Source organism: Acomys minous (genome assembly GCF_964271855.1).
Source record: "Acomys minous genome assembly, chromosome: 14".
In the NCBI taxonomy this organism is placed as follows: domain Eukaryota; kingdom Metazoa; phylum Chordata; class Mammalia; order Rodentia; family Muridae; genus Acomys; species Acomys minous.
In genome coordinates this window covers 107,883,749-107,901,919 of record NC_140496.1, presented here as the reverse complement: position 1 = coordinate 107,901,919, position 18,171 = coordinate 107,883,749, and the positions used below count along the sequence as shown (strand labels likewise).

The window sequence follows — 18,171 nt, the reverse complement described above, 5'->3', positions numbered from 1 at the left end:
CATACAGAACAAAGAAAAAATATTAAAAGCTGCAAGGGAAAAGGGCCAAATAACATTTAATGGCAAACCTATCAGAATTACACCCGACTTCTCAGCAGAGACCATCAAAGCCAGAAGGGCCTGGACAGAGATCCTGCAAACCCTAAGAGACCACAGATGCCAGGCCAGACTACTTTACCCAGCAAAACTATCAATAACCATTGATGGAGAAAACAAAATATTCCATGACAAAACCAAATTCAAACAGTACCTATCCACAAATCCAGCTTTACAGAAGGTACTAGAAGGAAAACTCCATCCCAAAGGGTCAAGCTACAACCAAAACTACTCAGGAAATAGATAACTATACCATGGCAAAAACACAACTACACAAACGCTCGACTGGAACCAATATCAAAATTAAGACTCTTAATAGTAACTGGCATTAATATCTCTCAACATCAATGGTCTCAATTCTCCAATAAAAAGACACAGACTAATTGAATGGGTGCATAAACAGGATCAAACATTCTTCTGCATTCAAGAAACACATCTCACTCATAATGATAGGCATTACCTCAGGATAAAAGGTTGGAAAAAAATATTCCAAGCAAATGGTCACAAGAAGCAAGCAGGCGTAGCCATTTTAATATCGAACAAAATAGACTTTCAACCAAGATTAATCAAAAGGGATGAGGATGGACACTTCATACTCATCAAAGGTAAAGTCAACCAAGATGACATCACAATTCTGAACATCTATGCTCCCAATACAAGGGCCCCCACATTTGTAAAAGATCTGCTAAAAAGGCTTAAAACCACACATCGATCCCCACACAATAATAGTGGGAGACTTCAACACCCCACTCTCACTGAAGGACAAGTCATTGAAACAGAAACTAAGCCGAGAAATAACATCATTAACCAATGCCATGGGTCAAATGGATCTAACAGATATCTATAGAACCTTGCACCCAAACAAGAAAGAATATACCTTCTTCTCTGCACCCCATGGAACCTTCTCCAAAATTGATCACATCGTAGTTCACAAAGAAAGCCTCAACAGATACAAGAGGATTGAAATAATACTTTGTATCCTATCAGATCATCATGGGCTTAGGCTGCAATTCAACAACAACAGAAATAACAAAAAGCCTACACGTATGGGAAAACTAAACAACTCTCTGCTAAATGACACCTGGGTCAGGGAAGAAATAAAGAAAGAAATCAAGGAGTTTCTGAAATTCAATGAAAATGAAGGAACAATATACCCAAATTTGTGGGATACATTGAAAGCAGTGCTAAGAGGAAAATTCATAGCACTAAGTGCCTTTAAAAAGAAATTGGAAGCATCGCACATAAACACCTTAATGACACAACTGGAAGCCCTAGAAAAAAAAGAAGCAGAAACACCCAAAAGGAGTAGACGTCTGGAATTAATCAAACTCAGGGGTGAAATTAACAAATTAGAAACTAAGAAAACAGTCCAAAGAATCAACAAAACCAAGAGCTGGTTCTTTGAGAAAGTCAACAAGATAGACAGACCATTAGCCAAACTAACTAAAAGGCAGAGAAACAGTATTGAAATCAACAAAATCAGAAATGAAAAGGGAGACATAACAACAGACACTGAAGAAATACAAAGAATCATAAGATCCTACTTTGAAGGCATATATGCCACACAATTTGAAAATCTAAGGGAAATGGACGATTTTCTTGATCAATTTCACTTGCCAAAGTTGAGTGAAGAACAGATAAACAAGCTAAATAGTCCCATTTCCCCTACAGAAATTGAAGTAATCATTGATAATCTCCCAACCAAAAAAAGCCCAGGGCCAGATGGTTTCAGTGCAGAATTCTACCAGACCTTCAAGGGCGAGCTAATGCCGATACTCTTCAAGCTACTCCAAAAGATAGAAAAGGATGGAACATTACCAAATTCATTTTATGAGGCCATAGTCTCATTGATACCTAAACCTCACAAAGACTCAACAAAGAAAGAGAATTTCAGACCAATTTCTCTGATGAACATCGATGCAAAAATACTAAATAAAATACTTGCAAAACGAATACAAGAGCACATCAAAGATATCATTCATCATGACCAAGTAGGCTTCATTCCAGGCATGCAGGGATGGTTTAATATACGGAAATCCATCAATGTAATCCACCACATAAACAAACTGAAAATAAAAAACCACATGATCATCTCTTTGGATGCAGAGAAAGCATTTGATAAAATCCAACACCCATTCATGTTTAAAGTTTTAGAGAGATCGGGAATACAAGGCACTTTCCTCAACATAATAAAGGCTATATATAGGAAGTCAATAGCCAAAATCAAAGTAAATGGTGAGATACTCAAGGAAATTCCTCTAAAATCAGGAACAAGGCAAGGCTGCCCACTCTCTCCATATCTCTTCAATATAGTACTCGAAGTTCTAGCCAGAGCAATAAGACAACAAAAGGAGATCAAGGGTATTCAAATGGGAAAGGAGGAAGTCAAATTATCCCTATTGGCAGATGATATGATAGTCTATATAAGTGACCCTCAAAATTCCACCAGAGAACTCCTACAGCTGATAAATACCTTCAGCAAATTGGCTGGATACAAAATTAACTCAAAAAAGTCTGTAGCCTTCCTATACACAAATGACAAGCTTGCAGAGGAAAAAATTAGGAAAACTACACCCTTCACATTAGCCACAAGCAATATAAAGTACTTAGGAGTTACTCTAACTAAGCAAGTGAAGGACTTGTTTGAAAAAAATTTCAAAACTCTAAAGAAAGAGATTGAAGATGACATGAGAAGATGGAAGGATCTTCCTTGCTCATGGATCGGGAGAATTAACATAATAAAAATGGCCATCCTACCAAAAACAATCTACAGATTCAATGCAATCCCTATCAAAATACCTACACAATTTTTTAAAGACATTGAAAGTTCAATTCTGAACTTCATATGGAAAAACAAAAAACCCAGAATAGCTAAAACAATCTTGTACAATAAAAGGTGCTCTGGAGGAGTCTCCATACCTGATCTCAAACTGTACTATAAAGCAATAGTAATTAAAACAGCATGGTACTGGCACAGCAACAGGCTGGTTGATCAGTGGAATCGAATCGAAGACCCAGATATGAATCCACACACATATGGTCATTTGATTTTCGACAAAGAAGCCAAATCCATTCGATGGAAAAGGGATAGCATCTTCAACAAATGGTGCTGGTCTAACTGGATGTCTATGTGTAAAAAAATGCAACTGGACCCTTATTTGTCACCTTGTACAAAACTCAAATCCAAGTGGCTTAAAGACCTCAACATAAAACCAGAGACACTAAGTCACTTAGAAGAAAAAGTGGGGAAGAGCCTGGAACATATTGGCACAGGAGACAACTTCCTGAACAGAACACCAACAGCCCAGGCATTAATGTCAACAATTAATAAATGAGACCTCATGGGGCTGAGAAGCTTCTGTAAGGCAGGAGACACTGTCAAGAGAACAAAGTGACAGCCTACAGATTGGGAAAAGATCTTCACCAACCCTACATCTGACAAAGGTCTAATATCCAAAATATATAAAGAGCTCAAGAAATTAAACACCACCAAACCAAATAACCCAATAGAGAAATGGGGCATGGAACTAAACAGAGAATTCTCAACAGAGGAATATCAAATGGCTGAGAAACACTTAAAGAAATGCTCAACCTCCTTAATCATCAGGGAAATGCAAATCAAAACAACTCTGAGATTCCATCTTACACCCATCAGAATGGCTAAGATCAAAAATTCAAGCGACACCACATGCTGGCGAGGATGTGGGGAGAGAGGAACACTCCTTCATTGCTGGTGGGAATGCAAACTAGTGCAACCACTTTGGAAATCTATCTGGTGCTATCTCAGAAAAATGGGAATAGGACTTCCTCAAGATCCAGCTATTCCACTCCTTGGAATATACCCAGAAGATGCTCCAGCACACAACAAGAAAATTTGCCCAACCATTTTCATAGTAGCCTTATTCATAATAGCCAGAACCTGGAAACAGCCTAAGTGTCCATCAGTAGAAGAATGGATAAAGAAACTGTGGTACATATACACTATGGAATACTATTCAGCTATTAAAAACAAGGAATTCCCGAAATTTGTGGATAAATGGATTGAGCTAGAAATGATCATAATGAGTGAGTTAAGCCAGAAGCAGAAAGACTCAAATGGTATATACTCACTTATATCTGCATATTAGCCCAAGGGGCATGTCCCACGAAAGCCTTCACTTACCAGGAAACTGAGATAGAAGGGAGGACATTCTAGTGGGACTCTAGATGAGAAAATCATGGAAGAATGGCAAAGTAGAAGGACCCAGAGGGTCCTAGAAGCCTACAAGTAGAACATTATGATAGGCAGATTTGGGCTCAGGGGTCCCGCTCAAACTAAGGCACCAGCCAAGGACAATACAGGCGGTAAACCTTAAACCCCTACCCAGATTTAGACAGTAGAGTGGAGAGTGGGATATTACTTTCTCACATACTCTGGTGCCTCACCTTTGACCATGTCCCCTGGAGGGGGAGACCTGGTGGCACTCAGAGGAAGGACAGCAGGTTACCAAGAAGAGACTTGATACCCTATGAACATATACAGGGGGAGGTAATCCCCCTCAGGAACAGTCATAGGGGAGGGGAATAAGGGGAAAATGGGAGGGAGGGAAGAATGGGAGGATACAAGGGATGGGATAACCATTGAGATATAACAAGAATAAATTAATAAAGGAGAAAAAAACAAAAAAAGGAAAAAATAATAATTACACTCTAACATCATGCATTATATGAATAACTCTGTGACTTTTCTAAGATAAATCAACATTTTAATTCATCCTTAACAGCTACATCTTTGTCCTTACTTAAGTTCTTATTTTCATAGTCCAGTTGCCCCAAGCTGCATCAGGTTCAGTCTGAAGTTACCAGGAATGATACTTCCACAAGAAACTTAATTCAAACCTCATTTGGGTTGTCAATAGTGTAACTGTTTTCAGGGTTGCATTGAAAATGGAATGTTATTGACAATAACATCAACTATTTTGTACTGCTGGGAGTAATGAATGAACACATACTGTGCACCTGCTCTCTCTAGACCTCACGTACTGCGTCAAGGAAACTCTAGAATTATCTCAAGCCATAGCTGTGATTGTTACACAGAAGCATGTCTCCACAATGTGACTTTATTCTGAATGATCTCAAGTCAGAACTGTGATTGTTACATATAGGCACGTTGCCACAATGTGACTTAATTCTGAGTGATCTCAAGTCAGGACTGTGGTGATTGTTACATATAGACAGGTTGTCACAATGTGACTTAATTCCGGGTGCCGTCAGCCGTCTGGGAGAAGCCAGAGAGCATTCAGCAACCAGGACAATTATAATTCAGGGGGCTGAGGCAGCACTCAGTTTATAATGAGACTTGTTCTTCCTTCCCTCTTTCCCCATCAAGGGCATAAATATGAATTTCCTTTCACAATCAGCTTACTTCCTCTTGCAGCAAGACACAAAACATAAAATGTTGCACTGAAATCCAAAGCATTAGACCTACTAAACAATTACTATACACTAGGAAATAAGGAAGAAGGACCTAAAGATGTATGCCTAGAGATGGATGTCTATTTTGTCAAATATTAACTCTGTTTTTAACATCCATTTGCTTTGGGTACCCTTTCCTGTCCTTTACCCTATGGTTGCATCCAGCAATCATTGATCATAACATGATTTTCTTGGAAGAAACAAGAGGATGGATCTTGTTTTCTGTTCCAAGCTGCTGGCGCCTTTTCACCAGGGAATTGCAAGTGCTGAGCTTCAGAGCCGTGGCTAAGAGATGTGTCCACTCCAGTCGTTCTGTTGAGCTTGTGATGTTCTCTCAGCCCTCTTGGTTCCCTAACCTTGCATTGTTAATTGTTCCCCGTGGCCTCTTGGCTGTGTTCTTCCTCTTCAGACGGAAGTATTGCTTAAATACCCTCTGCAGAGCTGGCTTAGTGGAAATAAGTTCCTCCAGAAAGCTTTTACTTCTCTTTGAATTTTAATAGTTTTTCAGAGTATAATAGTCTGTGGGGGTGGGACACTCAATCCTTTGGAACTGGGAATACACTTTTCCAGTTCCTTTTGTTTTTAAAAGTTCCTATTAAATGATCAGATGATATTCTGATGGGCCTGCCTGTATAAATGACTTGATCCTTCATTCTTGCAGCTCTCAATATGGTTTCTTTATCCTATGTCTTTTGATGTTTTAACCATAAAACATCGTAGAGTTTCTTTGATGGTCCAGTCTAGGTGGAGTTCCATAGGTCTCTTATACCTAGATGGGCCTCTCTTTCTCTGGCTGTGGAAACTTCTCTTCTATGATTTTACTAAGAATATTTTATACCTCTGCTATGGTGTTTGCCTACGGTCCTAATCTGAAGGTTAGGACCTTGGAACTCTATTGTATTCTGTTTATGCCTTTTTACTAAATTTATCATGACTTTCTCTGAGTAATGTGATTCTTCTACCCTGTCTTGTGGCTCTGATACTCTGATGATGAGGCTTCCCACTGAGAATTTCATTTAGTTCACTGGGCCTTTCATTGCCAGCATCATTTCAGTTTGGTGCTCTTCGCTGATTCTATCTCTCTATTGAATCTACCCTCCTGTCTTGTACTGCCATTTAACATTTCATCCTCCTCTTTGCCTTTGTCTTCTTGGGGTTGTTAGAGTCATTGTTTAATAGTTATAATCATTTTTTGAGGTTTTTTTCTGGAAGTTCTTTGAAGTCATTCATTTCACTGGGGTCTAGTCCTACAGGGTTAGCAAGTTTTAGAGGAGACGCGCAGTCTTGGATTTGTGTTGTTCCCATTTTTGCATTAAGATTTGCTCATTTGGAGTTAGCTCAATGAGTGGAAGTATAGTCCTGGGGCTGGTGGTCTGAGAAGTGCTTGCCAGCCAGTGCTGGGAGCTCAGGGAACTGGAGAAGTGTGGGCAGCACACACCAGTACCACGCCACCTCCAGTAGAGTCCCCATAACAATGCTGTTCCGTGGGCCTGAGGCAATGACCCCAAAATGGAGAGTCTCCTGGAAGAGGCCATGATGTTCTTTCCCTTGGAGTGTTGATAGCGACCTGCTTCCTGGCATTCCTTCTTATTTGTTCTATTATTCTTCTTGTTCATAGTCAACGCAACAACAAGGTGACCAGGGAATATGGTGCCAGGAGGTGAATTGGACAAAGCACCAGCCTAGAAACCGCAGAATGAGACGCCTCCTCCTCATGCGCCTAATTTATTATTAGTCATCCTGAAAGTTCTTAAGAATAAAAAAACAGTGGAGAACTTTTTCAATCAATTACAGCAAAAGGAGGTGGTTGAAAAATCCCCTCAAATAAATGAAGGGTCTTTACCAAAGGCAGAGCCCATTCGAGAAAAAGGTAGCTCAGACAAGAGTGAGAGTAAAAGCAGAATTTTAATTCCTACAATACAAAACTCCCTATGGCGTGGCATATGTATTGAAGGGCAGTCTCTGGTGTCCTCCTAGATGTAGAGGACCCTATGGATTGGCTGCTACACCTCATCCACCTCTTCCCTCTACAGGAGCGTGTGAGGAAGGAGATAGACGGATAGTCATCAATGGGAACAAGGTGTCAGACATTGACGAACAGCAAAAAGTTAATCTTACTGAGGGCTGTCTCTGGCCCCAGCTCACCCTGAGAATGTAATATCTGCCTGTGCCAAGTTAATGACTTAGAAACAATGGCGTTATTACTATGTACTTTGTACTGTGTATTCTACATGCCTGGTTGCTTCACTGACCCCCTTGAATCTACTCCGTGGAAAATATAACCACAAAACACTCCTTGTTTCAAAATGTATAATAATCTAGACTGCTTGCCTGAAAATACACTCGGATTCAAACTGCCTCTGTTTGTCTCTGTTTGTCACCGCCGAATCCTTGCCCACCAAGTCTTCGAGGACCCTCGTCCCAGGGACCCCCATACCTGACTGGGGTGCTCTTTGGCATACCAGGGGAGAACTGTGGACAGCACACACTAGGGACAGCCATGGGCAGTGCACGACAGGGGAGAACTGTGGGCACCAGGTGTACAGCGGGTGAGGAATTGTGAACCCAGTCAATGGTCTGAACTCGGGGGACCCCTCCCTCTCTGTGGCACAGGCAGGGTAGGCTGGTACGGGCCTAACCTACAAACATGAGTCCACCACTGTGCCAGCACAGCACCACATCATTGTCACAAGGGCTTTTCCAATCTTTTCTGACTTGTTTATGCCACCCACAAACAGGAGGCCGAACTGAGTAAACTCTAAAATTCTTTGCTAATCAAATGGGTAATTGTTTTGAATCTGTTATTTTAAGTACTAAATGATACCAATTTTTAAAAAATTCTATAGTTCAGTGTAGTAGGAAGTCATAGGTGTGACTGACTCCTTTCTCTCACTTCCTCTTTACACTTGGCTAAAATATTGATATTTACATTTACACGTGACTGCAGCTTTAGTGTGCCTACACAGTCAGCTAAGCTTGTTGGCTACTGAGGACATGCAGCCTGCTAGCATTTCCCAGCATCCTACGGCACTTTCTCATTCACCTTCTTCATGTTAGGCTAAGAAGAGTGAATTTACCATGGCTTTCCTTGCCCATCTTCCTTACTGTGCAAAATGAGCAGACATTTTCATTTCCGACTCCATCAGTGAAACTGTCCCATCGCCATGACATGGAAGGGCGCGCACTTGAAGACAATACATTTATTTAGTGGATAAGAACGTCTTTTCACTGGAAAAAGAATTAACAATCATCCACACAGCTTTAAATAGCAAACATCTGTTTTTCTCAATGTACTCCCAACACCCCAGACCTCTTGATTAGTTGTTCTCTTACAACTGTTTCTGAAAGACATAATGAGGCGGTTTAAGGATGAGTTGTAAATGATCTTCAAAATAAACTGAAGAAAAACGTTCAAGCTCTGAATAAGGCTGGTTTAATCCAGATTTGCCAGCTCCCATCACATAGACAGGCCAGAGTTCTTTCATCCGTTTGCACTGCATCAACAGCTCCCTTAACTACTGCAGGCAAAGGATGGTGTAAGTAGCACAGATACAGGAGAGGCAATGCTGCCGTCGGCCGGGGCAATGTTGGCCATCAGCTCGATAGAGCCAGGCGTGGCAGGGTTGGAAGTAATGAAGTGAAGCACCTCTGTGAGTGGGTCACAAATTCAGACACACATCGTGGGATGGGTGTGCACAGGCTGGGGAGATAGTTCTGCAGTCAAAGCATGTGGCAAGAAAGCATCAAGACCCAAGTTCAGGTCCCCAGAACCCACTTAAAGGTCTGGTGGGCATGGCAGCCTATCTGTAATTCTAAACCCAGAAGACAAAGATGGGAACCCATGCCCAAAGCAAGCTACTTGGGAGACTAGATAGATTGATGAGCTCTGGCTTCGCTTGAGATACCCTGCCTCAACATGTACCTATATGCATTTGTGCATGTCCTCACACATGAAAATATGCATGTGCGCTCACACACACACACACACACACACACACACACACACACACACACACACACACACACCAGCTGCTCTTATTCAACTTATGCACATCCTCATCAGGAAGCTACCTAGTTGGCATTCCACACTAACAAAGCTACAGCCAAGGTCTTGATTTCTGCAAGACCAACTGTACCAAGGAGCCATCTTTCCATACATCACCTGCCTCCTGTTCAAACCTCATTATTCTTGATGTTTTACTACCTCTTGCTTGTCAGGGCTCATCCTGCCCATAGGCAGATTCACCTACACCACCAGAATGTACCTCAAGCTTTCACGTCTCTCCTCTCTGTGTCCACCGCTTTATCCAGGTGACTTCGCCCTTCACGCAGGCGTTCTCTGAAAGCGTCCACTCACCTCTGACTTTGGTGACTTTAAAACTGTTCTCCACATAGCTGTCAGAATGTGGCTTAGAAAGCAGACGTTAGAAGAACTCATACTTTCTTCAGTGGCTTTTCCACTGCACCCAAGGCTTAGCACGAAGAGCACCCTGCCACTTCCCGGACTCCCCCACCCAAGGCTTAGCACACAAAGCACCCTGCTGCTGCTCAACTCCCCACTCCTCTGCAGCTCTCATCTACATGAGAAGCTCTTCCCTGACATCAACTGTGTTCCTTACCCCAGCCCAGGCCACACATCACCCCATTCACTTCCTCCCTGTGTTCACGTTATTCCTTAAACGCTGTCTGCTCTGTTTTCTCTCTTCCAGAACATGTGCCTTTCACATTTAGCTGCTTCTGTGTTACTGTGACCACAACTCCTGACAGTAACGACTCAGGGAGGAAAGACTTACTTTGGCTCATGGCTTCAAAGGGGCCTCATCATGTTGAGGAGGGGAGGCTGTGGTAGAACAGCTCAGGTCACAGAAGTGGGGGCCTCCCTGTGCCATGGAGGGGAAGGGGCACAGCTCAAGTCATGGGTTCAGAGGGCCACGGGGCATCGTGGAGAAGGCACAGCAAGGCAGCTTGGGTCATGGCAGCAGGGCTGTGTGGTAAGGACTCTCACATCACAGTAGACAAGAAAGTGGGGGAACTAAATATTGGGGTGGAAGGACCCACACACATAATAGATGTTAAATAATTATTCACTGAATGACAATCTGTGAAAACTAATCTTAGGAACCAAAGCGACACGAGACCACACTGAAAAGGGACTCCTTTTCTCGCTGTACCCAGCTTGTTCCTCTCACTGAACTGCAAACGCTTGTCAGTCACCAGCCCCTTCCATTATGTGGTAATTCCTTAAGAACAAGGGCAGCTCAGAACTGTGTTATTACCAACTGATGTGATTCTTAGCCTAGGATACACTCTGCATGTTCGTGAGGACTAGAGAAGAGAAAGAAGAATGAGAAGGAAGACACGGAACACAGAATGTGTGGATAAACACCAAGATAATGCCCAAGGAGTCTCACAGTGGCCACAGACAAGCACAGACAGTTCAGACAAAGCTATCACCACGCACCAGTGAAGCCTGTTTGGACCAGATGGCTCCAAAGTCCTTCCTGCTGCTTCTGCTTGGACACTACCCAAACCCCACTCCTAAGTAGGACATGAGCACTGTGGCTCTCCGAGTGCCTGAGTGACCAGGGCTTATGGTGCACAGTCCAGAGTGTGTTGTAACTCAGGGTCTTTTGACGAAGTGCCCACGGGCCCTGGGGCTGCAGTACTGTGTTATCAAAGTATCAAGGGCAGTTCACAGGCCCTGGAGAAAAACTTCAGCTCATTATTCTCATGTGAAGGTAAAAAATCATTAAAGTTTTGTGAACATTTGCTTGATCTATGATTCAAACCTAGAAAAATTAAGTTCAAATTGCTATAGTTACCCACTGCAGTAAAAGCCACCTGTGCCATCTCAGCCTGTGGAGATAGAGTTGACTTGGGTTTCATTTTACTGAAGTACAGAAAATCTCCCATGAAACAGGGTAGTAATAAAATCCAGACATTTTGGGGACAAGGGAATGTGGTCAGTAATTTTCAAAGGAAGATTTACAAATAGACAGTGATATGTGCAAATAGTTAAGAAAGTGCAGTATAAAACCACAAGCAGATGTTCTTCACACCCATCAGGTGGCTAGTACAAGAAAGACAAAAGGTGACAATAAGCAAGAATAATGTGTAGGAAAGATTTGGGTCTTCTGTGGATAAAATATAAATTGATACAGATGCTACGGAAGACTAGGAATTAAAAACAGAATGACCGTGCTATCTGCAAATCCCAATTCTGAGCGTACACCCACGTTTGAAATCAGCCTGCAGAAGAAATGTCTGCATCCCCATGATCACTGTGGCAGTATTTACCAAAGCCAAGTTATGCAATCTACGTGATAGCTAACAGATGAATGAACAAATAAAACGTGATGTATATGCACAGTGGAACATTAATTAGCGTTGCTAAGAGGAAAATTCAACCATTTGCTATAGCCTGAGTGGATCAGAGAATAGCATCCTAAGCAACATGAGCCTGGTACAGAAAGCAAATACCACGTCTCTGCTTTTGTGTGTAGAGTCTAAAGGATCAAACTAACAGAAGCAGAAAGTAGAATGGGAGGACTGAGGCTAGGGGTGCTGGTGAGGATGGGGACAGTGATCAAAGGGTATAAAATTTCAGGCAGGAAATGTGTGAGTTCTCCTGGACCTATTGAAGACTGATGCATACAGCCAACAACAATAATGCTAAGAGTAAATTTCAAATGTCATCACTACAAAAATGTTAAACAGTTGCTCTAATGGACATGTTAGCTAGCTTAATTTAGTTTATAACCCTCTTTATGTCCTATAAATGAATGCAATTGTAAATGTCAGCTCTTGATAACTTAAAAAGAATCTGGGTTTTTTTAAGAGCACCCACAAGTAACACCATTTCTTACAAACAGAAAGCCTTCCAAGGAATGGTGTCTAAGCAACAGCCTATCTAAAGAAGTGAATCCACAACCCAAAACAGCGTACACAGCCAGCCCTCCTCACAACTCTGGATTAAACAGATCTATACCAACATAGGGAAAATTCCTAGCCAACACAGGTTGTACAAGACAAGACAGCACATGTATACAAAAGGGCACAAAGCAACAATGGCCAGTCTACACTGGGCCCGAGATTATGCCCTGCAGCATGACTGGCTGCAGGACCAATGTGGGAACAGTGTGCTGGACCGGAGGACTGGACCCTGAACTGGACTGTCTAACAACACAGGCCATGACTTCATGGGAAGGACTTCCTCACAGCCTAGGAACATGCAAAGTAGCCTTGCTGGACACCTACGATCCCAGCACTCAAGAAATTAAGGCAGAAGGGTTGCTGTGCATTTGAAGTTACTTTAGGTGTCAGGATTATACAGTAAGTTCTAGGCCAGCCTGGGCTATAGTGTAAGAGGAATACCTTGGTTCCGTGTAGTGTAGAGTACAGGATAACCATGCTCCACTACACAGAACCAAGGAAGCTAAGTAACAAGAAGGGTCACAAAACCTTCCACCGCAAGTTCTCCTGGTTCAGCAGTAAAGAGGGAGCAGAAAGTGAGGGCATGTCCAACCAATGACCCAACTTGAGTCCCATGCCATGAGAGCGAGCCCATCTCTGACACTACTACTAATACTCTATTGTGCTTACAGACAGGAGCCTAGCATAACTGTCATCTGAGAGGCTTTACCCAGCAGCTGATGGAAACAGATGCAGAGACCCACAGCCAAACAGTAGGTGGAGCTTGGGGGAACATATGGAAGAGCTCACAGGCAGCTCATGGGCAGCTCATGGACAGCTCATGGGCAGCTCACGGACAGCTCATGGACACCTCATGGGCAGCTCATGGACAGCTCATGGGCAGCTCATGGACAGCTCATGGACACCTCATGGGCAGCTCATGGACAGCTCATGGGCAGCTCACAGACAGCTCATGGGCAGCTCATGGACAGCTCATGGACAGCTCACGGGTAGCTCATGGGCAGCTCATAGACAGCGAATCAGCTTACAGGTCAAAATGACCAGATGACATGTTTTTATTACTTCATGGTCTTGGTAAAGAACATAGCTGGCCCTGTCCAATCAAATTAAATGCCAAGTCCTGAGTAAGAGATAAAACCCCAATTACTCAAAAAGTCCCCAGTAACCAAACAAGCAGCCAATCCTGAATTCCCTGGTATAATCTAACTCAATTCTGGCCAATCAATTAAAGTTTGTTACAGATCCCTCGGACTGTCTGTAAATTTATCCTGTGTGTTCATGTCAGGGTTGCCCTCTAAAGGAGAGAGGCAATCCCAGCATACTGGAATAAAAACAGCTCTTTGCTTTTGCATACTGCAAATCACTCAGACCCTAACAGTTTCTTGAGCTTTTTGATGCCTTTTCTTGGTGGTACTTGTGACTCAACCCGGGACTCATACATGCCAGGCAGGTGCTCTGCCACTGAGCTGTACTCCCCAGCTTTCTTTTTACTGTTTTTATTTTGAGACTAGGTCTCAAAATTTGTTTCTAAAAAGCAAATAAAGACAATTGGCATGGGTGCACCATGTAGCTTAGTGACTCATTTGAGTATAATATGTAGTCAAATATCCTTTTGAATCTTTCTGAAATAACAGGCTGACATTTTGTCTCTTTTCATGTAGATTCCTGTCAGCTGATTATCTCCTTGCTTGCTCAGGTTGACCTTGAACCTGTGGTCTTTGTGCTACAACCTTCTGAGCAGCTTGGGGTTATATGCGTGAACCCCCAGGCCCAGCTGAACAGAAGGAGTCTTAACTCAAATACCCACATAGTTGCTAGATATTAAATGTAATTGGTGGGTTTTGTGCATATTAGCATTATTTTATAAAGTGCTTATATTTCTTAGTTTATCCTCTATATGCTGCCATGCATGCACCCACCTCACTTTTTCAATATTGACCCAACAGTAATCCAATCCTCTTTTTTTTCTAATTACTAAATTTATAAGACATCTTATTCAGCCTAGAGACCAACTTTTCCAAACGGAACAGGAGAAAGAACACAAATGATCAAGTCACCTTTCTGTCAACATTATGGAACGGGCTCCGGTCACCTTATTTTTTAGAAAGCAAGAGCAGATGAGGAAGCGGACAGGAAATGTGCTTGAGGGCTGAGAGGAGAGCCCAGCAGGCAGACAGAGGGGCTGGAGGAGGGCACACTGGGGAGACTTGCACCACAGAGATGATGTCAGGAAGGGAAGCTCCTACTTTGCTTGCTTTCTTGCTGCCTTGTTGGAAGCCAGCACTCTCGCTGTACTGGACAGTGCTTTTGCTATGAAGACACTTTCTTTTCCTCTTTAAATGCCCCAATTACTTCCCCAGTAAAGAGTCCGTCCAGAAGCTTGCTTGCCCAGCACTCCTTCCTTCCTTAGGTGGAAGATGAGGTCTGTCCACAGAAAGACTGCACCTCTGAGCCCCTCTGTGGGTCTGAAGTACCCTCAAAGCTCCTAGATTAAAATTATGTCCTCACAGTGTTTATCATGGTGTTTAGGGGTTACTGTGTGTGTGTGTGTGTGTGTGTGTGTGTGTGTGTGTGTGTGTGTGTGTGTGTGTGTGTGTGTGTGTGCTTATATTTCTTAGTTTAGCACACACACGCACGCAGGGGACAATGTATATGAGTAATTTCTTTCCTCCCACCATTTTCTCCTCAAGTCCTCTGTCCTTGGGTATAGAACTCAGGTCCTCTCATGCTTTGTGTCCTACCTTATACCAAACAAAGATTGGGTGCCATCCAGCTAATAGTCATGAGGACAAAGTACCTGGCCCCTGCATTCTTAACCGCTAGCTATCCTTTATTAGGGAACATATAAACACGGTCCAGGTCATGATGCTTAGACAACAATCCTCAAGGCTCAGTGACAGAGCGGCCCTCCAAGAACATGAACTGTGATGGCCTCAGCCTTTTAATATTAAAAGACTAACATAAGAGACGGGGGAATGAAAAGACAGAAAAGTTGTTTTTCAACCCTGGCCACTCGGTACCTTCCGAGATGGCCTCGGGGCTGTTCTAAAACCACACCCTCATACCTGTCCTGAGCACCTGACAGCACGTGATGTCCCGAGCTGAGCTCTTGCCCCCTCAGAGATAAAATAGCTAGTAACCAATCATTTTAAAGGGCATTCTTAAGAACCAGACATGGTCCAACAACTGCCTACCCCCCAATTCTGCTTCTGTAAGAGGATAAGAGACCCAAGCGTTGCTTATTCAGGGTCTCTAGCTCAATAGAGCTTGGCAGACTCCATCACGATGGATCAATAAAGCATCCCTTGCTGTTTGCATCAGGAAAAAAAAACACAGAACTTCTCAGGCTCTGTGGCAAATGCCCCTTCCCACTGTGCCATTTTGCAGGATCCCTAATCATGTGTCTATTAACAATAGTGACCTTTCTAATAAATGAATCATTAAGTTCTTCTGGCACTGTGAGAATGGGGTAGGTTTAGTTACATAAGCCTGGGTGGTATGTGCAGCTGTACTACATACATGGACATGGCACACATGAACGTGTGGCCTCAGCATGCATACATGGGCATGACACACATGAATGTGTGGCCTCAGCATACATACATGGGCATGGCACACATGAACGTGTGGCCTCAGCATGCATACATACATGGGCATGGCACACATGAACATGTGGCCTCAGCATGCATACATACATGGGCATGGCACACATGAACATGTGGCCTCAGCATACATACATGGGCATGGCACACATGAACATGTGGCCTCAGCATACATACATTGGCATGGCACACATGAACGTGTGGCCCCAGCATACATACATGGGCATGGAACACATGAACGTGTGGCCTCAGCATACATACATGGGCATGGCACACATGAACGTGTGGCCTCAGCATACATACATGGGCATGGAACCCATGAATGTGTGGCCTCAGCATACATACATGGGCATGGAACCCATGAATGTGTGGCCTCAGCATACATACATGGGCATGGCACACATGAATGTGTGGCCTCAGCATATATCCATAGGCTATGGCACACATGAATGTGTGGCCTCACCGTAAATCCATGAGCATGGCACACATGAACGTGTGACTTCACCATATATCCATGGGCATGGCACACATGAACATGTGGCCTCACCATACATCCATGGGCATGGCACACATGAACGTGTGGCCTCACCATACATCCATGGGCATGGCACACATGAACGTGTGGCCTCACCTACTGTTCCTTAGCCGCAGAGCTGCACACCATGCCCCTGTGGTGAATACTGTATTCTGTTATCCGAGGGTGAGCAGGTGTGCATCTCAGCACATCTACGCAGCCCACCAGTGCAAGTGAGCAATGTAATACATGAGGTTGGAATGGCTGCTGTGATGCCACCACATGGGGACATTTCGGGGACACAGCTGTTGAATACATGACCCATTATGCTCTAGTATAACCACTGCTATACATGTGGCTCGTGACCAACGTGTCCTTATGTGGCCACAAAATGGAACATGGAGGTAGAGGGAACTCACTTTATTTCCATAAAGCTACCCAGGCCTACCTCAGCTGCCTTCTCCATGGCTAGGAGACTCACACTTGAAATTCATATGTCCTATATCTAAATGTGACAGTTGGTTTACTATAATTATTATTCCTGTTAAAGCTCAACAATATTTATTGGTCCCTGGGAGACAACAGGCTACTTTCAATCCTTGCCAATTAGTTACAATAAAACCCAAAAGACCACACTGAGCACGGCTGCCTGCTTTCTGGGTAACAGAGTGGACTCACAGTGTTGTCACAGAGAGAGTGACAGAGGTCCCAGACCCATCCTAAGAAAGCAGACCTGCAAATGAGGAGCCTGAACAAATGGTTTGACAGTCTACAGAATTAGAATAAGCCGATTAAAGCTGGGAGATTTTGGGGGGGATTGCAGGAAAGGCTGGCGCACTTCCCGATGACTGGCAAGTGCAAATGAGAGTGCTGATCATTATTTCACACCATGGCTTATTATGACATATGACTGCCAAAAATCAGAGCCAGAGCCAAGGGGAAAAAACTAAAAACAAAAAACCACTACCAACAACATAATCCTCTCCTATTCAGCTGTTCCTCCCACAACCCTCTCTCTATGAGCTAGAAGCCTAAGAACAGAGGACAGGATAAATCACAAGAGAGTTACATTATTGGCTGAAATTGAAACACCATGCAACGTTGGGGGAAGGGAGCCCCAGCAAGGATATGGTTATTTCCCTGAAGCAGTCTACCGTCCAAGAGGCCTAGGATGCATTGAAGGACGGAGGTCTCTGAGAAGTGTGCCCTGCTTCCTAGAAGCTGAGTGGCACAAATGCCCCACATGGCAGAGGTTGGCATAGCAACCCTGAGCGGGCCACAGTGACTCACAGAGCTCACAGACACAGAAAATAAGCACCTGAGTGCGTTTGCGTCTTCACAGGGTGGATAAGCTGCACAAAGCCCTTCCCGGGGCTTTGCTTTTGGCAAACACGAGCTCTCCAGCTAGTAGCTAAAGCAGATCATTTGCCGAATGAATAGTTATGATTCCAGGAGAGATTTACTCTTTTCGCTTTCCATAGGCAAATAAGGTTGTTACGTTCAGGCAGACGTGAGGCAAGAGACAAAATCCCCTGTGAGCCACAAAATGACGTGCCCCTCCCCCAAAACACT

At 43.5% G+C, this 18,171-nt stretch overlaps 1 protein-coding gene across 5 annotated transcripts in view; it reads right to left on the bottom strand.

Moving 5' to 3' along the window:
* SLC44A5 (solute carrier family 44 member 5) overlaps positions 1-18,171 on the bottom strand; it is a 282,035-nt gene that overhangs the window by 87,126 nt on the left and 176,738 nt on the right. The window lies entirely within an intron of this gene.